Source organism: Bos taurus, chromosome 22 (assembly GCF_002263795.3).
Source record: "Bos taurus isolate L1 Dominette 01449 registration number 42190680 breed Hereford chromosome 22, ARS-UCD2.0, whole genome shotgun sequence".
NCBI classification, from domain to species: Eukaryota; Metazoa; Chordata; class Mammalia; order Artiodactyla; family Bovidae; genus Bos; species Bos taurus.
This window is the reverse complement of record NC_037349.1, coordinates 31,488,020-31,515,386: the sequence shown is the minus strand read 5'-3', so window position 1 is coordinate 31,515,386 and position 27,367 is coordinate 31,488,020. Positions and strand designations below refer to the sequence as shown.

At 39.4% G+C, this 27,367-nt stretch overlaps 1 long non-coding RNA gene and 1 pseudogene across 1 annotated transcript in view; one reads left to right on the top strand and one right to left on the bottom strand.

Annotated features, from left to right (window-relative positions):
- Nucleotides 1-27,367, top strand: part of LOC104976682 (uncharacterized) — a 692,169-nt gene that overhangs the window by 17,982 nt on the left and 646,820 nt on the right. The gene's annotated exons all lie outside the window — the stretch shown is intronic.
- On the bottom strand, nt 12,412-17,486 carry LOC132343544 (uncharacterized; annotated as a pseudogene).

The following is a 27,367-nucleotide window of genomic DNA, read 5'->3' as shown; positions in this document are numbered from 1 at the left end:
AGAAGGTAAGGCAGCAGTTGTACTTGGTACCAGTGAGTCACTGTGGTTGAGTTACTGAGCTTCAGCAGCTTCTTTTTTTTTTTTTTTTGTAGCTGTGTGTAATAATATCTCTACAATAGGGTTTCTTTGTGTGTGTGTGTGACTATGAAAAGGATGTTCATGGGATGGAAGTCAAACTGTTCTAAGGTATTATACTCGTCCCTTCTATTCACAAATCTTACTTCTCCATGGCATATGATTCTCCCTTCACGTTGAAGTGGAGATGATAAGGAAATAGAAGTGATCCTTTTGGATCTGAGATGAACTTATATCGATAACGGTGACCTGGGAGATGAATGCTGGGCAGGTAACTAGATGCCTTCATTAGCAAGTGACTTTTTTTTCACTCACAAACCTCTAATGTGATCTGAATTCTTGTCTCAGGAAGGGGAAAAGCAATTCCTTGGGGTCACTGAAAAAAAGAGTCAAAACAGAAGTTGCTAAATGAAAAAAAAAACACATCTCTGCACTGAATTGGGACAATTAAAGACGATGCTTCAAAAAACAAACCGCTTACTACTGAGGATTTTTTGGAAGCATAGCCTATCAGTACCTGAGTTTTATTCCACCCTTGTGCCTGGAAGGCTCATTTATTTGGGGGTGGGTGTCTTTCAAAGTGCCGAGAGAAGCATAGAAGACATTTGCTAAAGAAGGCTGATAGGTTGTGCTGAAAGTCAGTAGTTACCTACTAAAGTAGCATTTCTTAGTGAATGTCCACTATGCAGTAGGTTCTAAATGTTTCATATGCGTCAGTACATACAATCCTCTCAAATTTATGACATAGGTACTGTAGTTATCCCTGGTTTATGGATACGGAAACTGAGTCACACAGAGAAGTAGTTTCAATGAGCTTATTCGGCTTGATGCTGACTGAATTACTGTCCTAAAGCTGGAAATTTTGTAAGCAGACACATGGGGGTTGGACTTCCAGTATGACCACTAGAATCAGTGGAACCTTGGTGTGATCATAGGGAAAATGCGTGTAAGTACAGCACCTACCCCTTTGGGGTAATTTAAGGGATAATAAGGCAATGCTTTTAAAGTGTTTAGTCAGCACTTACAGAGAAGGCTGTTCTCCAGAAATGTTATGTTAATAATAATAATAGTGATGATATACAGAGGATTTAAAAAAATATTTGTCCACATAACTTTTGCTCCCATGGGTCAGTCTTCAAAGCCAGAGTGTGCAACTTGGCTTCCTCCAGCCCCATCCCTCTCTTTGGGGGTGCCCCTTGGGCCTCCTTTGATGGATTAAATATTCCTATTAAGCAGATGGCTGGGCGAATGTCCCTGTCTTTGCTGGCCTTACTTTTCTTGAGTGATTTCCTATTATAGGAAGGGAGTATCCCATAATAATGAAAAATTGACAGGCACTATTGATTAAATTCTTTTCTAGCCTCTTTTCCTTGACTTTTCCCCATTAGTTAAATCTGAGCACCTCAGAGATAAATGCAAAGAGGTGAAAAGAGGTGAGCTGGCATTGGGTTGCCTTCTTTCTTTTTAAGAACAAAATATTAGTGTGTTGTTTTGTTCAAGTCCTATCTTGCTAAGAGATCAAGGGAGGAGAAAAGGTTTAGATTACCCAATTACTGGCAATAAATTATTTTCTTTTCTCGGGGCCATATGAAAGCTTGGGATGGCAAACAGCATCTGAGAAATGTTCTTCTTATTTTGGTGGCACAGCAACTCCAGAAAATAGGTTAATTGGTTCAGAGACTTGCTCTTACTGTTAATGGCATTTAGCTTGTGAAATTGAACAACTGCATCTCAAGACAGAATGTTCATAAAATCGATATTCTGGTTGCTAAGTGTGTGTTTTTAAGATATACTTTGAATTAATTTATTCAAAGCCAGCTGGTGCTAATCCCAATATAACCTCTAGGAGGAAACCTCAACCCATGTTGTATCTAAAATAATCGGATTTTCTGTTCTCTTTCTATTGAACTTTCATATTGTATCTAAGTTAGTACTTTTGATATTTCTAAGTTTTTTTTTTTAACATTTATGTAGAACACCACATAATTGCAGAAAAGATAATAGTCACATACCCTAGGGCCTACTGTACACTTATGTTAAAAGTACAGCTTTTATTGGCAACTAAAGTAATAACCTTTCCGTGTCAAATTGCTTTAAATTAAACTTAAAAAAAAAAAAAAAAAGCCGGCTGATACCCACACTTAGTAATTGTCAAACATTAGCATAATGTGGAATAGTAAAACTGCCTAAATCTTAGGTTTAAAAATAATTATTTACTTAGATGAATTTTGTATGCAGTAGCATATTATTAGAAATCCTTCCCCCTCACCTCTTCTAAAAATGCGGGATCCATGTATATATTAGTGTTATACTTAGGCTTCATGTGTAAGTGGAACTGTAACTTATGTTAGCCTCTGAGAAAGGGGTCTCATTTAGTCTCTCCTCATCCATCCATCATGGGCCACATACAAATGGGGTGAATTGATGCTTTGGATGGCTTTGTGCATTGTTCCTTATGTTGGGTGACCTAACATGTGACCTCAGGGGGAAAAATGTGCAAGTCTATTTTTGATGAGGCTGCAACATGGCCTAGCCTGCATAATTTCTAGCCATTTGAAGGCACTTGGGAGATGAGGGTCCTAACTGATTGTGTGTGTGAGGCCCTCAGGCATAGGTCACCACTGCTTTTCACAGGAATGCATTTGTATTTCCCGGATCTCTGCTCAGTCACAGAGCCTTCCATGAAAACAAGCCTTCAGTGATTTTCAGGTGGCAGGATTCATTTGGTTTGCCAGGTCTGACCAGAGATTGAGTACCACCTGAGCATATCTGCCAGCTAAAGCCAGAACAATTCTTGTCTACTTTTGTGGCGTATCGTTAATTTGAAGTGGATCCTTATCAGTAAGGATTGGCTTCCTGTCGTTCACTGACTTGCTGAAATTCCACTTGGTCACCTTGAGCAACTACCTTTCAAATTTGTTGAAAAAGCGTCTAGAAAGGAAGCACTTTCAATACTGAAGGATGCTCATATATGAAAGTGAAAGTGACTCAGTGATGTCCGACTCTTTGTCACCCCATGGGCTACAGCCCACCAGTCTCCTCTGTCCACGAGGGTTCTCCAAGGCAAGAACTGGAGTGGGTTGCCATTCCCATCTCCAGGGGACCTTCCCAACCCAGGGACTGAACCTGGGTCTCCTGCATTGCAGGCAGATTCTTTACCGTCTGAGCCACTAGGGAAGCTAATATATAAGGACAGTCTTTAACAAGCACAATGGCCTTCTGAGACTGTCATTGAGTGGAACGGTCTGGCAACACCATTATTTGGGGCAGTGTGCAAATATTTGGTGATGTCATTGGAAACTAAAGACTCAGAGGGCAAGCATGTAGTAGATGCTGGAATAGACTTCAACACTAAACTGTATTCTTCTAAAGGTCAGAAGATGTTACCCTGAAGTTAGCTACGACAATGCACATGCTGGGTTATCAGGAGAAAAATATTCTTTCAGAAACATTGTTGTTGTTCGGTCATCCAGTCATGTCTGACTCTTTGCAACCCCATGGACTGCAGTGGGCCAGGCCTCCCTGTCCCTCACTATCTCCTGAAGTTTGCTCAAGTTCTTGTCTGTTGCATCAGTGATGCCATCCAACCATTTTCCTCATGGAACCTGAGAACATAATATCCAAGAGGAGATTAGAAATGAGAAAGTGAATATCTAGCCAGGCTTTAGATCTTTGTTTCCACTGTGCTACTTGGCTTAGTTTTGGAAATGAACTTTTGGTCTCAGTTTGCCCGAATGCAGTCATGCCTGTTCTGAAATATAAGCAATGAAATGAAAGTATGATTAAGTGAGGGCTTCAAAAATTAAATTTCTTTAAAGCTATATGTAAGTTTTTAAGATTCACAATAGACACTCCAGTTTCCTGCAAATTTGCCTTCCTCATTTCCACCTTTGGCTTATCACTCAGATTGCACCCTGGAACAGCCTCTAATTTCCATTGGATCATCTTTCTTGACCCAACTCTGTCCTTTAAAAGGACAGACGGCATTATCCTTAGTGCTCTCTAATTGCTCTAAAATCCTATCAAACGAACATCTCAACTACATCATTTATCATTTTATCTTGCCTTGTATTCTTAAGCTTGAAAACTGCTATTCCTTGTCCCACCCAAAGAAAAACCATTCTTTGCCCCCAAACTGGAACCTCATGTAAACTCATTCTGCTCTGCATTCATCTACACATTGCAGAGCATGTAGTAGGTGCTTAGTTGCTCAGATGTGTCCATCTCTTTGTGACACTGATTTGCATCTCCTGCCTTGCAGGCAGATTCTTTACCTGATGAGCCATCAGAGAACCCTAATATCAGTTCAGTATCAGTTCATTGGCTTAGTTGTGTCCACCTCTTTGCGACCCCTTGGACTGCAACACACCAGGCTTCCCTGTCCATCACCAACTCCCGGAGCTTGCTCAAACTCATATCCGTTGAGTCGGTGATGCCATCCAACCATCCCGTCCTCTGTTGTCCCTGTCTCCTCCTGCCTTTGCTCTTTCCCAGCATCAGGGTCTTTTCCAGTGAGTCAGTTCTTAGAATCAGGTGGCAAAAATATTGGAGGTTCAGCATCAGTCTTTCCAATGAACACCCAGGACTGATCTCCTTTAGAATGGACTGGTTGGATCTCCTGGTAGTCCAAGGGACTCTGAAGAGTCTTCACCAACACCACAGTTCAAAAGCATCAATTCTTCGTCACTCAGCTTTCTTTATGGTCCAACTTTTATATCCATGCATGACTACTGGAAAAACCATAGCTTTGACTAGATGGATACTGGGTTAATTGCTTTTATTTTTCAGTGGCTGTTCACTTACATCTCATTTTATCCTTTCCTCAATGCAAATGTCCCTTGGTCAGCAAGGAGATCAAATCAGTCAGTCCTAAAGGAAATCAACTCTGAATATTCATTGGAAGGACTCATACTGAAGGTGAAGCTCCAATACTTTGGCCACCTGATGTGATGAGCTGACTCTTTGGAAAAGACCCTCATGCTGGGAAAGATTGAGGGCAAAAAGAGAAGGGGGCAGCAGAAGATGAGATGGTTAAATAACGTCATCAACTCAACAGACATGACTTTGAGCAAACTCTGGGAGATAGGGAGGGACTGGGAAGCCTGGTGTGCTGCAATCCATGGGCTTGCAAAGAGTTGGACACTGATATAGTGCCTGAACAACAACAATAAATACAAATCTGCTTTTGTGTGTAGGTGAGATTTGTGACCCTGGCATTTGTGGAATGGTGGCATGAGACAGCCAAATTTAGTGGTCTGTCTCATCAAGTTCTTAGGCAAGAGCCTCTGGATGCATTGTCCAGAATTTTTTTTTTTTTTTTAACAAGATCAATGTTCTTCAAATTTTCTTCTGCAGATTTGTGCCAGGACCCTCCTAGGACTGGCATAGTGAAAAAACTGTGAGGAGCAAGGGGACAGAGGGTTAGGGGCCTGGCAAGGTTTTTCCCCTGATTTTTCTCATTAAACGCCTTCCTTTGGTCCCTGTCTCTTTCACTAGAGTGTGACATTCCTTTGGTGGAGGTAGTGGTTTAGTCACTAAGTCATGTCCTACCTTTTGCATTCCCATGGACTATAGCCCACCAGGCTCCTCTGTCCATGGGATTTCCCAGGCACGAGTACTGGTGTGGGTTGCCATTTCCTGCTCTAGGGCATCTTCCCGACCCATGGCTTGGACCACGTCTTGAACCCATGTCTTGAACCTGTGTCTCCTGCTTTGCAGGAGGATTCTTGACCGCTGAGCCACCAGAGAAGCCTGAAACGCCTATAGCTAAGGGCTATCTTTTCTCTGACATCTATGTTCTCACCTAATTTTCTGAATATCATCAGATGGGGCATAGTCATAATGATGGACATTTATGAAGAACATATTCTGGAGACAGTGTATCATTCATTGATTACGTCTTTCAATTCTCGTTGACTGTTATTATACCCATTGTGCAGATAAGGAAATTGAAGCAACAAAAACTAAATAGAAGCTAGAGAAATGCTCTGGACTAGCCATAAGACTCTAGAGGATTGTGCTGCCTTAATTGCCACTGACTTGAATTGTATATCTTTATGTCTGAAGACAGGACTTGGCTTAGTTGCTTGGAATCAAGATAACCTCCTCTGTATTAGACTTGCACTATAACCACTTTCTGAAAGAAAGAAGATATCTTTAAGTTGATTTCTTGGTTAGCTAGTACACTGTGGGCTCCTCTCAGTGTGACATTCAGAAATGTCCTGCCCACTATGTGCGGGGTGAACATTTTCGATATCAGGCCCAGAGAAGAGTCCTGGACAGTCATGAAAGAAAGGATTTGGGTCCATGAGATGCCATTCAGCCCACGTGGTGGGGTGGAGAGGGCACAGATCTCATTGGTTCTTTAGAGATGCAAACTGAGACTCAGAAGTACTTCTCCAGAGAATGTTTGAAATGATGCCTGGAGCAAAACCAGATTATCCTATTCATGAAAAATATCTGTTTTCTAAAACCAAAGCTATTTGATTTTTAAATGAATGATCGAAGTCCTCAGTCAAAGCCCTTAGGTGCCTTTGGGGGATGTTTTGCAGCCCCTAACCTCTAGTAAGTTTTTTTATGTTTTATGTTGTGATATATGGGGAAACCACAAACCTGACTCTAGGGGCTAACTTTTCCTGAGGCACTGCTTTTTACTTTGAGAATCATGTAACCATCAGCCCGTAGTTGGTGCACGTTGTATAAGATTCAGACTGTACATGAGTGAAACCTAAGAGTTGCTTGTCCTTGATCTCCTCTTTTCGTCCCTTTTTCCAATCCCTGGTGCTTTTCATCTCCTAAGTAGGTCTCAGTTGTGCCAGTTCCCTGCCATCCCCACCAGCAGCTCCTTGATGAGGTCACCACCATTATCTCTCACCTGAACCAGTCTACTTTGCCAACAAAGGTCTGTCTAGTCAAATCTGTGGTTTTTCCAATAGTCACATATGCATGTAAGAGTTGGACTATAAAGAAAGCTGAGTGCCGAAGAATTGATGCTTTTGAACTGTGGTGCTGAAGAAGACTCTGGAGAGTCCCTTGGACTGCAAGGAGATCCAACCAGTCCATCCTAAAGGAAATCAGTCCTGAATATTCATTGGAACCACTGATGCTGAAGCTGAAACTCCAATACTTTGGCCACCTGATGTGAAGAACTGACTCATTTGAAAAGACCTTGATGCTGGGAAAGAGCAAAGGCAGGAGGAGATGGGGACAACAGAGGATGAGATGGTTGGATGGCATTACCAACTCATTGGACATGAGTTTGAGCAAGCTCTGGGAGTTGGTGATGGACAGGGAAGCCTGCGTGTTGCAGTCTATGGGGTCGTAAAGAGGTAGACATGACTGAGTGACTGAACTGAACTGAGCCTATCTAATAGCCTCAGACATCTTTTCTGGACTCCTTTCAGTCTGTTCTCTCTGTGTGTATGTGTGTGTGTTTGTGCTCAGTTGTATCTGACTCTTTGTAACCCCATGGACTATAGCCCACCATACTCCTCTGTCCATGGAATTTTCCCAGGCAAGAATCTGGAGTGGGTTACCATTTTCTCCTCCAGGGGATCTTCCTGATCCAGGGATCAAACCCACATCTCCTGCATTGGCAGATGGATTCTTTACCACTGAGCCGCTTTGGAAACCTGTTCTAGAGTCTAGATCATCTCAAAAAGTGGATATGCTCATGTGAGCCTCCTACTCCCTCCCATCCTTGTTAAACACCTCCAGTGCTATTCCACCTACTGATCTTAACAGACAAAGCTCCCTCATATGGTATGGATGCTCTGTGTTGTCTGGCATCTCTGCTCTCTCTCAATCTCTTCTCGATGTCTCATCTCTACCCCCGTGATCTCATTTCTCTTCTCTGCCTTTAGTCCTACCTTCCTGCCAAAGGGCCCTTGTCATTTCTTCTTCTTGCTCCCTGGAATTCTTGTCTCTCTCAAATAAAGTCTTAGTCATCTTTTGGATTTCAGCTCAAGTGTCTCCTACTGCCAGGTTGGTTTAAATCTCATTTAACCTGTCTTAAGACCACATACCTTGTCTTTGTAGAACCCATCGCAGTGTACACTTTGTACTTGTTGCTGTGAATCAAGGTAAAACTATGTGCATAATGGTTAAAAAGGAGGTTCAACACCCATTTAGGCCAGTTACTAGTGGTGGAATCTTGGGCCACACTAATTTCTTAATTTTCCTAAATTTCTCTTACCCTCAGTTTCCTCACCTATAAAGTGTGGACAGTGATAGTTCCTAGGTGGTGTTGTGAGGATTAAATGAGAATATATATAGTAAGTGCCTAGAATACTAGTAAGTACCTAACCACGGGTATTAATGTGGCTGCTAAAAGACAAGTATAAAAAGCATTCCTCTGGTACATAATTGTGGGATGAATGAATGCATCTAAAATTATCATAAAATTGCCAGAATTTTTGGTTCAAAATTGCTTTTATTGAAAGTGGGCCAACTTTATTCCAACTTTGTGCTCTATTTTTCCAGAAGGGGGCTAGGCAAGAAAGTGTGGATGAATTGGGATAAACTATTACCTGCTTCTAGGGGCTTCTCGGTGGCTCAGATGGTAAAGAATCTGCCTGTGATGCAGAAGACCTGGGTTTGATCCCTAGGTTGGGAAGATCCCCTGGAGGAGGAAATGGCAACCCACTCCAGTATTCTTGTCTGGAGAATTCCATGGACAGAGGAGCCTGGTGGGCTATAGTCCATGGGGTTGCAAAGAGTTGGACATGACTCAGCGACTAACACTTTATTGCCTGCTTCTAGGAAAACTACTCAAAAACTTCTTTAATTATCTTTATGAAGAGCATAGTGTGTATATTTCCATTGAATTTTACAGCTTTGCTTACTGCCTTCTGGTTCAAACCCTCACTTCCTTCTGATAGACCCGTAATCAGGATGGCTTTGTATTGGCAAACACTGGGTAGGAAGGCCAAAGTCACTTATACTAAAGTGTTTGCAATTACTGTAGCAAATTGAAACTCTAAATACAATTTGTGTTGTTAACCTCTCAGGGATTATATTTTTGACTTTCTCTTGTGTGACATATATCCGGTCACATATTCATTGTGAACCAGTGCTTAAAATGCATAATCCTCAAAGGTTACTAGCAATTATTTAAAAGACCCCATATTCATCTCAAAACCCAGAACTGGGAGATAAGGTTTACAGAATGGCTGCATAGGACACTGGCATAAACAAACCATTTCATAGTTCTTAAAATAAAGTACTTATGGAGCACAGTTTTATCTACAAAGCTTGAGAAATGAATTTATTAATCCTCACAACATCCCCTGTATTATTATCACCACATAATAAATATGGATCAAGGGTTGAAAGGTTAAATCGTGTCCCCATCCCCGCCCCTATAGGGAATTTAGTATTACTTTTTAATTGAGTTGTCTGTTTTGTTTTCCATCTCTAAGTTTGTGTCTCTTTTGCCAAATTGAACCATTTGTGGATATTTTTGAATATAGAATTCTTGAGTTAATCTTGAGACTCAAGTCCAGGTCAAGTTAGTGTCTTGCTGAATCCTCTTTGGAAAGTGCAGGGCTTATGAGTCATTGCTTAAATATATATTATATATTTTTTTCATGTTCTTTTCCATTATGGTTTATTATAGGATATTGAATATATTTCCTCTTGCTATACAGTAGGCCTTTGTTGTTTATCCATTCTCTATATAATAGTTTGCATCTGCTAATTCCAAACTCCCAGTCCTTCCCTCTCTCAGCACCCCCCACCCCCTTGGCAACCACAAGTCTCTTCTCTTTGTCTGGGAGTCTGTCTGTATTTCATGGAAGTTCATTTATATCATATTTTAGATTCCATGTATGTATACAGAAAATAGTATAATGAGCTCTCATATCTCTGCCACTGTGCTTTAGAAATAAAATATTACCAGAAAAAGCAGAAACTCTCAGGGTCTTTGCTCTTACCTTGTAAAACACCTTACTGTGAAGTCCCACATCCCACGTCTATCTTTATTTTGTACTGCATACATATGCATCTCGAATAGTACAGATTATTATGTTACATGTTTTAAAAGTTTATATTACTGACATCATAAGGTGTATATCTTTCTGCAACTTGTTTTTCCTTTTTTTCCCTCAGTATTTTATTTTAGGAGATTTCACCCTTGATATATGTGTGGCTCTGGTTCATTTTCATTGCAGTTTAATATTTCACTCTGATTATGCCACACTTTTTAAAAAATTTTTGTTGATGTTTAAGTGATTTATATTTTTTGAATATAAATACTGCTCCTATAATGGTACTTACAAATATTTATATATGATGTGAGACATTTCTAAGATATATTACAAGGAAGGGAATGTAGGATCAAATGGTATCGATATCTTAAACTGCTATTAACTATTGCTTTTTCTGTAGAATGTTATACCAGTGTGCACATTAATAGTGTATGAGAGTTCTGACTGCTCCGTATTTCATTTTACTTGGTATTGTCAGATTTTTATGTCTGATGGATTTAAAATGGTACCTTTTTATGTTTTAATTTTTATTTTCCTGATTACTACCAAACAAAACATCTTTGTAAGTGTCTTTTTGTAATCATTTAGGCTTTGTACTCTGGAAATTGCCTGTCTGTAGCTTTTGTCCATGTTTCACCTGGATTTCTTTTTATTGATTGGTAAGTGTTCTTTATATATTCAGGATACCAACCATTTGTCAATTATACATTTTGCCAATATTACTCATATCTTCTTTAAGCTTGTTCTTCAATGCGTTCAGGTTAAAATTTTCTAAAATTCTTAGCATGGAAAATACAAACAGGTAATTTTGCCTCCTTTTCTCCTAAATTTTTATTTTCAAACATTTTGCACCTCTTATTTATGCTTTGGCACATAAGCTTCGTCCCTTCAGATTCTTGCTTATGCTGTTTCCTCTGCTTAAAGTGCATGTAACTAACTGCTCCTTGCTTGGCTGACATCAGTCTTGACAGCCCAATCTTTCAGAAAGTTTTTGCCTCCCTGCACCATGCCTTGCATCTGTCCTTGCACCGTGCCTGCCCTGTGCAGACTGGGGCAGAACTTTTAGGTTTTCTCCTCCCAGAAATAATTATTATGAAGAAGAAAATAATATCTGATGACTTTGCCACCTAGTCACCTAGTTCTGGTAACATCTTCCTGAATGGCCTACCAAAAACACTTGTCTACAGATTTCAGGTCCTATATAAATATTCTAATTAATTTAGCCTTGGCAGTATTTTCATTGAATTCCATATCACCATGGTCTTTTGGACCTGCAACATTGATTCCAATTTTCAAAGACACTTATTCAATTGAGAGGAAAGAGCTCCAAATGCAGATATGGAAGTCTAGAAAAAAATTCCACAGCTATTTTCCTCCATTCTTTACCAAATAGCTATTCCAAATGGAGCTTATCAAACAACTTTCTATTTCCTACCTAGTGTGAATCTGTATTTGGGATACGTGTCAGTTTACTCTGTTTTCTTTCTTTTATGAATGACCAGGACCTGCACTGGGACATCTATTATTGTGAAGCTGGGATTTAACCCAACTAAGGGGAGGAAAAAGACCCAACACACCAAACTGTGTATTATTTACACGTTTCACTATTTAATTTCCTGTCTCCATTACACAGATTTTAGTATGCAGATTATTTGCCCAACAGGATTTATCAGTTCCTTGTTAAATCATATTCTCCTCAGGGTACATATTGTTCATATTTATAAATTCTTATTAATTTCAAGAATCACATTGTTTAGCCAACAAAATTATTACAGCTTTGATGAAGCTTTTAAAGTGTAACATGTAAATCACTATTTTCTCACTTTCATAAGCAGCTGAATTTTTGATCTGGTGGATTATTATGGTTTAGAAGATACTTAATCTTAGGGAAAATGCACAAGATGGTGCAGTTGTGTGTAGATGAGGTTATTTAATTAGAACTGCTGTTAATGACAAATTGCTATCACTCTAGCTACCCCTCCTCCAAATTGCCTTTCTTAAGTAGATAAATGAGCAGCGCTTCCCAATGTTGTTCTAAATACGATGGGACTAATATTTAAAGCTATAAATGCTACAATAACAAATGACAGGATGGAAGAAGTAAATGAATATTAAGTGTTTATAATCACTTGTTTTCTAAATTGCATCTTGATTGTGTTACCTGGGAGACTATTAGGGGGAATGTTTAATGAAAAGAGAACTTAAGGAGTTTTAAAAGAAGATTTTAGAGTAAAATAAAATAAATATGTCTTCATGTCTTTGTGACAAAAAGGTAACTTTTTATGAGTTATCTTTTTATTTAATAAAGCTTTTTCTTTTTTTTTCAAAATGTAACATCGGTGGGCCCTGTTCATGCATCTTCACTAGCAGCTGGGGCATCTCCATCCTTGGTGTTTCTGGCGTGAATTACTTGAACTCTGTGCTTTGAAACCAGTTTAATAAGTCCTTTACTAAGGGGTTCCTGAAAGGCTGCCCTGGCCAGGGAACCACGGATCTTCAGTCTCTCAGAGACGACAGCTAGAGTTATAAACTTACAGTTGGGAACTTCTCTACAGAGTTTTGTCATATTTGCTTTGTCAAACAAGACTAGGTTATTGAGCTTGTCCCAGACTTTGCCTTTGGACTACTACTACTTTTTGGGGCTTACCACCAGATTTTTTCACTGGAAGTTTGTCTTTCTTTACCACGTTTCCAGCATGTTTCTTCTTCTTGTCCTGGGCAGCATAGTGAAACTGGGAGAGCAGCTGCAACCCATTAGTTAGGTTCTTATGTGAGACAACAAGCGTTGTCTACATAACACGCTCATGCCTTGCTAGCACTTTATATCTGAGTAGTATCTTACTTTGCCTTTTCCAAACATTTAGATATCCATTATTGCATCTTTTCCTTCCAGTATCTCTGGGATGATAGAATGCCTCATTTGACAGAGGAAAAAACAGACCAGAAATGGTTATGTGGCTTGAATTAAACTGAAAACTCAATTAATAACAAAACTAAAATTATAATTCTATGGTGTTTAATGCCTTCCTGCAAATGTAAAATGGAGAAGATGGAAAAGTTGACTACTGCTTACAAGTCATGAGAATTTATAATACAAATTATGAAGTTCTGGCAGCTTTCCAATGCTAGAGTATTAGAAATAAATGATCAGTTTTCTAATTACAGACATTGGTTTCTCTCTTTGATGTATTTTCAGTATTTCCTATATGTTCTGAAATTAGGTCTTTGCCTTCAGAGTTAATATACAGCTGAGACCAGTGAGCATTCAGTTGAGGTGAAATGCTGTTTAGTGATTCTATAATTAAGGTGATCAGATCTACAATTTTTATTACTGCCATCAGCATTTCATCTTTCTCTGCTCCTCTGTCTTCTTAGTAATGATAAGGTAAGAACCAACCTTCCCTGATGGCTCAGGGTAAAGAGATGGTAAAGAGTCTGCCTGCAATGTGGAAGATCCAAGAAACAGTAACACCTCTTAAATCAGTGGCCATGTGCTGCTATCCAGAGAATGTAACTAAATCATCATGAAACTGCCGCAGATGTCTGCTCATCGCATGATGTAAAAACACTTGAATCTGCCATCCAAACACTCTGTTGAAATTGTCAATGTCTAATGTACTGACATGAAAGTTCTATGAAATTGGAGGACTATTTGTAATCATTTCTGTAGGTGCCCCTGGAGTTTTTTGGGAATCTGAATTTGTATTTTAGTGGAAACGCCCCTGGAGAAGCATCTCCTTTTCAGGTCCCTACCTTTTTTCCAGATCCTTCCTCTGTCCTTGATCAGTGAGCTGAGGGCTCTGTTACACAAGGTGAATTGGGCAAAGGAGGGAGAATCTTTTCCTGTTTCTGTATGAACAGCTCCAAGTTCAAGCTCATAGTCAGTGGGCTTGGAGAGAAAGCTTCTGGTTGAAAGAACTGCACCTTGTCTCTGGTCTCTAAAAGCTTGCTAAGTGGTCATCAGGAGGTGACCACCTCTTTCTGGTCATCAGGAGAAAATGGGCATGTGGACTGAAAATTAATGTGTCTATTTGGTTGTTCCTTAGACTTTTGTCAAAGGTTTATCTTCTCCTATGTTTGATTTGGCCCTAAGCTCACTCTTTCCCCTCCCTTAAGTACTATGTGTATCTCTGTTGAGAGACACTGGTTAAACAGAAGCATGCCAGCTGCTTTGAGGGCCAGTTTGGAAAACTTTGGACCAAAAAAGATTTTTCTCTTTCAGGGATCACAAGCTGAAATGCATAGTGAAATAAGAAACATAAATTAGTAAATCAGGCTGAGGATGACAGTAGATGGTGATAAGGGCTATGACAAACTGGCCCGGCCTCATCTAAAGGCATGGTTTGGTCTTCACTCAGCTTCAGCAAATGGGTGTTTTCTTGAAATGCCCATGGTTACCTTGAACCTCTGATTTTATTCATCAGAACCTAGAAATCTTTTTATGTGATAGCTCTTGGTTGAACAAATAAAAATAAATAAATAAATCATCTGGTAGGCCATACAAAATATGCCATGTTGCAACTGCTTTTTTCCATAGGTATTTGGAAACCTGGTTGAGGGAGGGAGGGAGGGAGGGAGATGAGCCAAAGCCCATGGAAAACCTGCCCAGTCAACATATTGTTTTCTATACCTATACTTATGAAGTCATTGCAGACTAAGAGATTTCCTGCCATATAGACATGGCAGAGCAAAGCCTCTTACCCCAGTGTATGCAGAATTTTGCACACCTCTGTGTTTTTGTGGGGAAAATGTCCATGACATTCTCAATGTTATGACAGTCTCAAAAAGTCTGTCAACCGAAAAGATTGTGAGTCTCTTCTGTCCCATCCTTGACAAGTTTGTCTAGTTTCTGCCTGTTTCTCTAGGGACAGGGAACTTACCACTGTGCATTCCTGTTAGAAGCAGTCTGAAGATAGGAAACTTCTTAATAGCAAATTTTTTTTTTTTTCTCAACCTTTTTGTTATTGGCAGCTGAAAAAGCCACCTAATCTTTAACTAGGAAAGTGCGTTTGAAAAAACAGTCTTAGAAATTAAGAGGTAGCTATAATTTCCTGTAACTATCACCCATTCTTAGAAAAAATGAACATTATTAAATTGTGATAGTTACTAATGGAATTTCTAATTCTTTTACAATTAAGGTCATTGAATCTTTATGTCTTGACCTTCATTCGGAGACGATTTACATGAAAATAAGGACTCCAAGTTTCCTCGTGTTCCGTTGACTCATTTAAGCTTTTTTCTGTCATGATTTCTAGAAATGTGAAACTGGAAATGATACGAGCAGCTGTGGTAGAATGGAAGCTCTTAAAGTCAGAAGATATTGAACTGATACTTCTGCTGCTTATTCAGTATATGATGGGAAACTGGAAGTATTGGTTTCCTCTTTTGAATGTGCGAGTCTGATAAAGTCTCTGCAAGTAGTGTGAAAAACAAATATGAACAGACAGTATGTCATAGTGTAACAAGAGTGTGGCCATGCATAACCCATAGCATGCGGCCTGTGGCGCCCCATTGCCAGGTGAAGGTTTGCTGTTGCTGTTGCTCAGTCACCCAGTCACACCTGACTCTTTGCAACCCCATGGACTGCAGCACTGCCAGGAAGGTTTAGTTCAGTTCAGTCGCTCAGTCATGTCCAACTCTTTGCGACCCCATGGACTGCTGCACACCAGGCTTCCCTGTCCTTCACCAACTCCCGGAGCTTACTCAAACTCATGTCCATTGAGCCAGTGATGCCATCCAACCATCTCATCCTCTGTGGTTCCCTTCTCCTCCCACCTTTGATCTTTCCCAGCATCTGGGCCTTTTCAAATGAGTCACTTCTTTGCATCAGGTGGCCAAAGTATTGGAGTTTCAGCTTCAGCATCAGTCCTTCCAATGAATATTCAGGACTGATTTCCTTTAGGATGGACTGGTTGGATCTCCTTGCAGTCCAAGGGACTCTTAAGAGTCTTTTCCAATACCATAGTTCAAAAGCATCACTTCTTTGGTGCTCAGCTTTCTTTATAGTCCAAATCTCACATCCACACACGACTACTGGAAAAACCATAGCTTTGACAAGATGGACCTTTGTTGGCAAAGTAATGTCTCTGCTTTTTAATAAGCTGTCTAGGTTGGTCATAGCTTTTCTTCCAAGGAGCAAGCCTCTTTTAATTTCATGGCTGCAATCACCATCTGCAGTGATCTTGGAGCCCCCCCCCCCCCCCCCAAATAGTCTGTGACTGTTTCCACTGTTTCCCCATCTATTTGCCATGAAGTTATGAGACCGGATGCCATGATCATAGTTTTCTGACTGTTGAGATTTAAGCCAACTTTTTCACTCTCCTTTCACTTTCATCAAGAGGTTCTTTAGTTCTTCTTCACTTTCTGCCATAAGAGTGGTGTCATCTGCATATCTGAGGTTATTGATATTTCTCTTGGCAATCTTGATTCCAACTTATGCTTCATCCAGCCCAGCATTTCTCATGATGTACTCTGCATATAAGTTAAATAAGCAGGGTGACAATATACAGTCTTGACATATTCCTTTCTTGATTTGGAACCAGTCTATTGTTCCATGTCCAGTTCTAACTGTTGCTGCCTGACCTGCATACAGCTTTCTCAAGAGGCAGGTCAGGTAGTCTGGTATTCCCATCTCTTTTAGAATTTTCCACAGTTTATTGTGATCCACACAGTCAAAGGCTTTGGCATAGTCAATAAAGCAGAAATAGATGTTTTTCTGGAACTCTCTAGCTTTTTTGGTGATCCAACAGATGTTGGCAATTTGATCTCTGATTCTTCTGCCTCTTCTAAATTCAGCTTGAACATCTGGAAGTTCACGGTTCATGTACTGTTGCCAGGAAGGTTACCTTGGGACTATTAATGGTCATACTCTGCCACTGGTTGGCTTGGTAATGGGCCCCTCCCCCAAGTGAGCATCTGTCAAAGAGTGAAGGTGAGTGGTCCCACTCAGCCACTGGTTGGTGCTACAGTAGGCCCCTCCCCCAAGAGACCAACTGTTAAAAAAGTACCTACTGGGCTAGTCTGTCAACAGTCAGCACAGCTGTGGTCCTGAGGTAGAGAGTGAGGTAAGAGATGGGTCCTGGCCTTCTCCCTAGCTCTCTAGCTCCCCTGGCCCCTGGCCACTGGGTGAGCTGAAGGCCCAGGGAACGGGATGGGGGATGTGTCCTGCAGGGTTCCAGAGCCCCTGCCAAGTCCGCCCACTAGCCAGGCCCAGACCTTGAGGCCATGGTGAACCTCTCCCCGATCCTTACCTCTGAGGCCTAGAGGCAGCAGTTGTCTGCTTGGAACATGGTCTGTGGGACTTGCCCCCACTGTGTGGGCAGCCTGAGTAACCCGAGGGCCTGGAAGGTCCTGGTTGCCTGACTCCCTCAGCAGTGGCGGGGCCTGAGGACTGGCCCTGAGGGAGCTGCTAGCTGAGATCTGCATTCTCTCAGCCAGGACCTGGGCCTCAGAGGTTAAAAGTTGTGCCTTGAGATCCTTGCCCTTTCTTGTCAGAACAGAGAGTAACTTTTGTTTGGTGGCGATTTACGGGATCATTTGTGCCCTGACCATGACTCACCTCAAGAACAAAGGCTCTCACAGCAAGAACTTTGCAGGAACTTACCATACCCCTCCCTCACCTTTCCTATGAAAGGACTTTCCTGAAAGCTTTTGGGGAGTTTGGGGTTTTTAAGGCAGGAGCCATCCATCTCCTTGCAGGGCCCTCAGTAAACCTTTAACTGTTCGCAACTCTGACGTGTTGGTGGTGTTTGGCCTCATGGTGTGTTGGGCACAGGGATTTCATTTCACCAACTGTAGGAATCATCAAAATCCAGATTTTATTGGCTGTGGAACTAAGTACTAGTTATTTAACTTTTCTAAGCCTCAGTTTCCATATCTGTACATTGAGAAGTAAACAGTGCTGGCTTATAGGAATATTTTAACTGTTAAATGAGAGTGTGTGTGTAAAGAGTTCCCATAATACCTGACATACAGTATGTATGTAATTAATGTTGGCTATTAATGTTTTGATGATGCTGATCAACGTAAAAGCACTGGGTAAAATGTAACATTTAAAACTATTGTGATCACTCAGACCTTTTATTTTCAGTGTGGAGACGAGGGTATGAGCAATCCCATGGTAGGAAGAGCTGGGTCAGGCTGTATTTGGAAGCATGAGGAACCTTTAAGAAATGCCAATTATACTTTGTGGCACGGAGCTTAAAATATTTTTAGAAAATCTTTAAAATAAACAGATACATTGAGAAATAAAATGAATTGTAAGGAGTTTTTGGATGCAACAAGAGTTTCACAGAAATTTTGGTAGTACATCAAGCCATATGCCAACACCTTGGGTGCATATCTTTGACTGTGGGTGGGTTGGAAAGCCTGCTTTCCAGGTTCCTGTTTTTCAGATATGGGGTCCCAGTGGGAAATGATCTGACAACTTTATGATCTTGTTCCTTTCAATGTGAATTACTGGGCAGCAGACTCTTTGCTGTAGGTTCTCAGTATCCTGAATCACATGATGAGTATATAAAATAGTGATTATGTGTGGATTCAGAGAAAGAGCAGGAGGAAAAAGAATCAATATTGCAGAAGTAAATAAAAATTTGTCTGCCCAGGAGAGTGGGGCTTCCCTGGTGGCTAAGATGGTAATGAATCTGCTTGCAGTGCAGGAGACTAGGGTTCAATCCCTTAGTGGGAAAATACCCTAGAGAAGGGAATGGTTACCCACACCAGTATTTTTGCCCAGAGAATTCCATGTACCGAGGACCCTCATGGGTTACAGTCCATCGGTTTGCAAACAACTGGACATGACTGAGTCACTAACACTTCTCTAGGAGACTGACTCAAACACTTGTCAAAGTTTGTTACTAGACCTAGAATCTCAGAGAGATTCTTGACAGAATCAAGGGAAATGGAATCCCAGTGAAAAAGATGAGGTGAAATTCTAAGGACGTGATCTTTCCTTGGACTAAGTCACTTTGCTTTCCCACTGTTTAAGAAAGAAGTTATTGCTTTTATGCTTTGTTAAAGGTAAAAGGAATATAAAACAGCAGTTATTTTTGCCACTGGCTTGCCTGCCTTTTTTTGGGGGTGCACTATGGCAGAACAAAGGTCTTTGTTTCAGAAATTACGAATCAGAGGAAGCAGTCTGTGTATTGCATAATTTATACACAGTACTTGTATAGAGAGTACACAGAACTGTTTTATTGGGGGATTGAATATTTGAGGGTTAAGAGCACCCCTCCCCCTGAAAGGACAAAGACCCTGACGTGTGGCTGCTCCCTCCTCAGTATTTGAGTGGCATATCGAGATCTTTCCAGCTCGAGGTGCATAATGTACTGTGCAGGCTGACTCCCATGTGGAAGAGAGCACACAACTTCCTTATGCATGAGGCATTTTTAGCAAATTGGACCCCATTTCAATCTTGATGAAACTTGATGACATTTCCAACTTACAAGTGCACAAAATGAAAAAGCAAATTTTTAGCTATTTATGTGTCAGAACATCAAAAGCTCAAAAGCCATAATTAAGGGTGTCAGTGTGGCAGGAAGACCATATTTCTCCTCTTTTCAGGGGTCTTCTGGATCTCCCCTCAGAGGTTATAGACAAGCTTCTCTTTCCCTTGAAGACTTGAATCAAACGGTTTGGATTTCATGAGCCCCACCTGGGAAGCTACCACTCAACTTCCAACCCTGTCATGTCCATATTCAGTGTTTTTCTTCATTTTTTAATGAGAAGAGGAATTTTACTAACCACTAGATAGCTGGTGTTCCCCATTCCTGAACAATCTTTCTGTGCTGCTTTTTGGAAAGCTGAAGGCAAAATGTAAGAAACAGTGATTTGATATGTTATTTAGATTCCTTTTTAATTTTATGTTTATATTACATTCAATTAACTTTCAGGTTTTCAATCCTACTAAATATACTAAACTATGTACCCATTTAATAAATAGATGGACATAATATATCCAGACATAAATATATGTCCAAATAAATGGAATCAAATGAATATTTAAAATTTAATAAATATCCATTTAAACATTTGGACTGGAGCTTCTAAACGTCCATTGTGTATATTTGTTAAAGTGCAGATCTGATTCACTGGGTCTGAAGGGTATACTGATATTCTGCATTTCTAATAAGCTGCCGGGTTGAACCACGCTGTTGGTCTCTGGCTCACACTTGAAGTGGCAAGGCTTCACATATCTTTCTAACTAAGGGATGAATTTTAAAATTCAGCTGTGGTCATTATGATGATCAACAGGTGCACTTGTCTGGGATATACATATTTTGGTTAAGAAAGCCTTTGAATTTTATAGCAGAAATATTCTTAAAATTAATCCCAAGTCCTGCTGCTGCCTGTTAATGATTCACAAAAATCCCTGCCTAATAAGAGCTATTTTCCTAAGAGCTCACATTGAATTGCAAATAGTACATACAATCTGAGTGACATCCACAACTCACTTATGTAGCCCGAGCTGCAGATAGAGCAACTTCTCTAAGTGCTGGATCCTGTTTTGTGCCGTGCATCCTCTCGAGGGCTGCGTGGAATCACAACATTGCATAAGGCACATATCCGCCACCAAGAAGCTTAAACTCCATTGTAAGTGGAGTGAGGGAGACACAGTGTATATGCGTGAAAAGTAGCATGAAATGGAGATTATTTAAGGTGATGTAATAAAGACCCAAATTAAATGTCAATTGAGTTCAAGGGAAAGAAAGAAAGCTCCTCTGATGGTGGAGCCCCAAAGAATCCTTATGGAGAGGGTAGCATTTGAACTAGGACTTGAATTATGAGATTGGGTATGTAGAAATGAGGCTGTGAAGTGTGGACTGAGGTGAGAATATATTATAGGGAGAGAAAGCTTGAGAAAATAGATGGTAGGAAAAGTAGCATATGTGTCATAAACTGGGAATAGTTTCATTTTGGCTGAAATGCGGATTTCATGCAGGGATTATGTTTGACAGTATCCTTGGAAACGAAAGTTGGGTTTACAAATGGAATGACCTCAAAATCCAGTGAAAGATGTTTGGGTTGAATTTTAGTAGTCACTGGGGAGCTGTTTTTTAACCCAAGCCACTTATTCTTATTTCCCTTTCAGAACTTCTTTAGTCTTTTTCATTTGAACTATTGTGTGTGTGTTTGTATATGTGTGTGTATGTGGGCAAATAGATGCTCTAATTGTTCTCAAATATTTTTTTTTCTTTTTTAAAAATTATCAGTTTGAGATAACTCAAATTTGAAATAACAACTCAAATTTATTTTGATAGTCTGTAAATAAAGAGATTATGAAAGGAAGGGATTTGTCCTAGGAATCAACAGGATATGATGGATGGAAAGAAGGATCCTATGCACTACCTTTTGAGGAGTGACTCTGTCTCATAAACCGTAGTGAAGGGAGAATCCAGAGATGTGGAGTTTAGTTGGGAATTATTTGGATTTATGCCTCTTAAGTTGATGGCATCCTACAGTATGTTGGTAAAACGAGAAGGACAAAATAAACCTGGGGCATCTTCGTGGATCATCAGTTTCATTCGATCATAATTTTACTCTACAGTATGTAATTTAAAGTCTTTTAAAATATTTTAGAAACAATTGTATTTATCCTTTATACCAGTAATTAACAATAGTCTAAAATCAATCAGAAGTATCATTTTAGATTTAAATGTGTTTATCTCTAATTTTTTACATGTTGATGTTTACCCATGCTGGTTGTGATAGACTATTCTAAGAGCTCTTTCTCAAATACACACACACACACACACACACACACGAAATTTAAGAAGCATATTAATCCCTCTGAATTCTCAGTTGTTCGTTCCCATTTCTCTTATAGAACTGCTGTGTCTTCTCTTTGCATAGTATGGAATCCAGCCACCTTATACGTCCCAGGTTTAGGTACTGTACATTCAGCCACACGTAAAGACTAACTTAGCTTCATTCCATTTCAGTTCTAATTTTCCCATAGAGAGTATCTTTTTGGCCCAGCTTGGATCAGTGGAAACAAGGCTGTTGAGGACTTGTTCTTGTGGAGATAGGAAAGAGATGGTGAAAGGCAGTTCCCAGAGAAAGAGGAAATTATTGTTTTCTGGCATTTCCTGAAGAAATGCCACCTATCTGTAGAGTTGGAAGGATGTCCTTGGGTCTGGCGGGACACCTCTACCAGAGCATAAGAAATTAGTAAATAGGAAGAAACCTTCTTTGATCAAGTTTAAGACCCTCTGAAGCCATTTGCTCATAATGTCCTTGGCTTTCCTGGGGACCTCTACTCCTCATTTGATCAAAGTCATGTCTCTTAGTTTAACCTCACTGATGAATCACCAAGCACTGTGCTATTGATCTGAGATCTTTATATAACACTGTGGTGTGTGGACTTCTTGGTCTTATAATACAAGGAACAGAGTTAATGAAGGAGTTTTTCTGACCTCACATGAGAACATATGGATAGGCTGGATAACATTAATGATAAAACATTTTATAGCTGAATTAAAAAGAAAGATGGGGGAAATATCTAGGTTCCAGGGATTTATAGAGGCAACTCTATCCAGTGTAGTTAGCAGGATAGCAGTTTGTATATAATCTTTAATGACAAGAGGCTGGATTCTTAACATTGATGGGGGAACTTAGTTTAGGCTCCCCACCTGCCAAAACCCCAAAACTATACCATGGAGTTGTTATTATGATACATAGTGCATAGAACTCCCATGGAAAAATAATCTTAGCTGGAGCTCTGTTTGCAGTAAAAAAAAAAAAAAAAAAAAAAAGGAAAAAGACAAATCATGCAAGGAAATGAACTATTAATAGAATAAACTGATTCTACAAACAGAAGGATTGACACTGAAATGAATCTGAGGTATAAGAAGGTTTTATACAAGTAAGTTTAAGTTGATTAAAGACTTCATGAATGAGGAGGGACTGTATAAATTTAATAATAGGCAATTTTGATTTTAAAATCAGGAGTTACATAAAAGAGGAATACAGTCCTATAATAGACCTCAGTGAGTAAGTAAAAAAGCAGATTAGATATATGGGAGGTGAATGGTAGGGAGAGAGAGAAGAGGGACTTACAGACATTATAGCAGTTGCTATCCTGATGGATTAAAAAAATTGTAAAATAAGGTAGAAACATTAAAATATATGGCAGAGAAAATGAGACAGTCCAAGAAATTTACTGGATTTTCTAGAAGGAAATAATATAGTGATTGGGAGGTAAACTATATTATATTTGGTTGATAATTTTAAGTGTAAGTGAAAGACATGGATCTCCTGATTGAAGAGTTACAGTGAATCCTAAGCAAGGTAAATAAAAGCAAATCAACACCTAGAAACAAATAAATTGTGAAATGCCACAGATAAAGTGAAAGCCTTATAAAGAGGTAGAGAGAAAAGATAGATTACTTACAAAGGAGCAGTGCATTCACTCAGAGTCAAATTCTCAGCAGTAGTAACAAGTGTCAAAACAAAACAAAACAAAACAAAACAAAAAAACAACCCAACCACTAAAATACCTGCAAAGTCCTGAGGGAAATAATTATCAAATTACAGTTATGAATCCAGGTCATATGCTACGCAGGAGTAAAAGTGGTAATATAAAGCATGTTTCCCTCATAGAATCTTGCCAAATAGTAACCAAAAGATGGGCTTCAGGAAGAGGAAATGGAACCTCAGGAGGAAGGAAATAGTGGAACAGAAGGAGCAATGGTGAACCAAGATGTGGGAAATGGTGGGAGTTACCTAAACGGATATTGATTTGAGGGTAAAGACTAATATGATAAAGAGTGTAAAACAGCATCAAGCTGCCATATTCCACAACAGAAAAAAAAATGAGTAGAATTTAAGTATTGTTGGCTATATCTTAAAATTTTCCATGCTTTAAGATAGCATGGTAAAAATTTAACAAATAATTTTCTTTATTTGGGAGGGACAAAAAGAAATCATGGTAAATATTTACAATTTGCAAACTATAATGGGAGAAAGAAGGACAAATATTTTAATAACCACAGTTCACGTAAATGAATCAATTTGCCAGTTGATGGTCTGATATTTATGTTGGTTTAAAAAATTCCAGTTATATACTCTTTCAAAAGAAAGGTGTTGAATACAAACACAGTTGGACTTGATCTCTTTTTAATCTTTGAGGATCTTAAGAAAGTCACTAAAACTCCATTTTCACAATAAGGGTTGCCAAAACTCACACACACCCATATTCTGGGGTGCCTTCTATGAACAAGAAATAATAGCAATTGAACATGGCTGGATGTAGGATTCCAAGTATTTTAATGTTTTATGATATCAAATTGAAGAACTGCTGGTTGGTGTTTGCCACAGGATTAGTTTTCACAGATGGCTTAGAGTAAAGCATATGAAGGGACATATACATCTCCTTTCCGAACAAAATGGACACATATAACAGCATATGGTAGAGTTCTTTTAATTAGGAAGTTTTACTGCACCATAATGATAAAACAGAAATTTAAAAGGCATGAAGACTTTAATTATCTGTGATTATGGTATGACATAACTCTCTTGTTTTCACTAAATCAACTTCCCCATGCTATTAGGCTGCTGATATTTTGATCATGTACATAATTCTTAAAAGCTAGAGTAAATAATAGGCCAGGTTATATTCATGTAACTGCACACAAGCCAAATTTACAATTACCAAAATCAATATATATACAGAGGCAAAATTAGATGAACTGAAAAAGCAGGTTATCAAGTCTCACTAAGTTTTTATCTCCAGACATTATTATTTATATTTTACTTGACCACTGATTCAACTAATGTAGGAAGAGCTGGCCCAAGGGATTTGATCTAGCATGCTCATAAATGAAAAATGATATATATGAGTTTATCTCCTGCTGTGAGTTTTGGAAGTGAGATGTGGTACTCTGACACATTATTATAGACTGAATGTTTGCCCCCCCGACCCCATTCATAAGTTGAATCTCTAACTCCTAGTATGATATTTGGAGATGGGGGTCTTTGGGAGATAATTGTGTTCAGATGAAGTCATGAAAGGGGAATTCCCATGATGGGATTTGTATCCTTAGAAGAAGAGGAAGAGAGATCAGAGCTTCTCTTTCTTTGCCCTGTGAACCCCTGGTTAGAAGCCAGGAAGAGAATCTTCACCAGGGCCTGAATCTGTCAGCATCTTGATCTTGGACCCCCATCCTCCAGAGCTGTGAAAAATAAGTGTCTGTTGTTTTAGCAACTTTGTCTGGGGTATTTTATTTTAGCAGCCTGAGCTGACTGAGACAACAGGGCTCCCTGATGAGGTTGGAATCAACAGGTAGATCAAATTGGAGGCACCAGTTCATTCATCTCAGTTTTATACCCACCATAGGAGATTGTGGGAAGAAGAATTGAACCTTGAGTAGCCTGTGAACTCCATGAATCTAAATCTCTGACGTGTGCTGGTCTAGTTGTTTATGTTCCTGATGGGAATGTTTAAAACCAGATCTTACCTTATATTTTGTTGAGTGTTACAATGAGTAGGTTACCCTGTGTTTCTCAACTTATTGGACTCTCAAGAGGAATTGATGGGACATCTAGATCCTTTTTTCATAGCTGGATGTTCCTTTTGACCTCAGGTAGACAATATTGGGTAATCTTCTTTCTCCAACTAAACCTCTTTGTAAATACAGAAAAATATAAATAAAAATTGAAAGGGAAGTAGTCAAACATAAGTTGTTGATGCAGATGGGCATCAAAAAACATGAATCAAAGGCATTTTTAGTAACTTTTGTATTTAGAGTATTTGTCAAGGCACTCATTTAAGCTAAAGTGGGTAGAAGTCATTTAGTTTCACAAAATGCCCACAAATACATTTCAGTGCTCATGGGTGCCTCTGTTTAGTGTTTTTCTCATTCATACCTCTTAGCCAAAAAATGAAGTCAGGGAAAAGAAGAATTTTTTTTTAGAAATCAAGACATTGGGAAAAGATTTTTAAGACAATATCTTTGACAAAGCCAAGTAGAAATGATGAACAGTGATCTCTGAAATAAAGAATTTAAATAGTGATTCAAGTAAAATATGGAGTTCAAAGTATCACTATATGTAAAGATGTTAATTATGCAAGTGGAGATTTTAACTAAATATTCAAATTTGGTTTAAAAGTAGGCTTACTTTAGGAGATTCTTCCTTTTAATGCTGGCAGGTAGTGCTTTATTTTCATGTTTTTGCTGAACACTTTCATAGTCACAAATGATAATCTTGTCATATCAATGAAACTTATGTTAATATTTCTCTAGAGATAGGGAGTTTTCCAAATTTGCTGGCATGTTGAGTGCAGCACTTTCACAGTATCATCTTTCAGGATTTGAAATAGCTCAACTGGAATTCCATCACCTCCACTAGCTTTGTTCATAGTGATGCTTTCTAAGGCCCACTTGACTTCACATTCCAGGATGTCTGGCTCTAGGTCAGGGATCACACCATCGTGATTATCTTGGTCATGAAGATCTTTTTTGTACAGTTCTTCTGTGTATTCTTGCCACCTCTTCTTAATATCTTCTGCTTCTGTTAGGTCCATACCATTTCTGTCCTTTATCGAGCCCATCTTTGCATGAAAAGTTCCCTTGGTATCTCTAATTTTCTTGAAGAGATCTCTAGTCTTCCCCATTCTGTTGTTTTCCTCTATTTATTTGCACTGATCACTGAGGAAGGCTTTCTTATCTCTCCTTGCTATTCTTTGGAACTCTGCATTCAGATGTTATATCTTTCCTTTTCTCCTTTGCTTTTTGCTTCTCTTCTTTTCACAGCTATTTGTAAGGCCTCCCCAGACATCAGCAGTGGCCACAGGACTAGAAAAGGTCAGTTTTCATTCCAATCCCAAAGAAAGGCTATGCCAAAGAATGCTCAAACTACCACACAATTGCACTCATCTCACACGCTAGTAAAGTAATGCCCAAAATTCTCCAAGCCAGGCTTCAGCAATATGTGAACCGTGAACTTCCAGATGTTCAAACTGGTTTTAAATTGCCAATGTCCACTGGATCATGGAAAAAGCAAGAGAGTTCTAGAAAAACATCTATTTCTGCTTTATTGACTATGCCAAAGCCTTTGACTGTGTGGATCACAATAAACTGTGGAAAATTCTGAAAGAGATGGGAATACCAACCACCTGACCTACCTCTTGAGAAACCTATATGCAGGTCAGGAAGCAACAGTTAGAACTGGACATAGAACAACACACTGGTTCCAAATAGGAAAGGGAGTATGTCAAAGCTGTATATTGTCACCCTGCTTATTTAACTTCTATGCAGTGTACATCATGAGAAATCCTGGGCTGGAAGAAGCACAAGCTGGAATCAAGA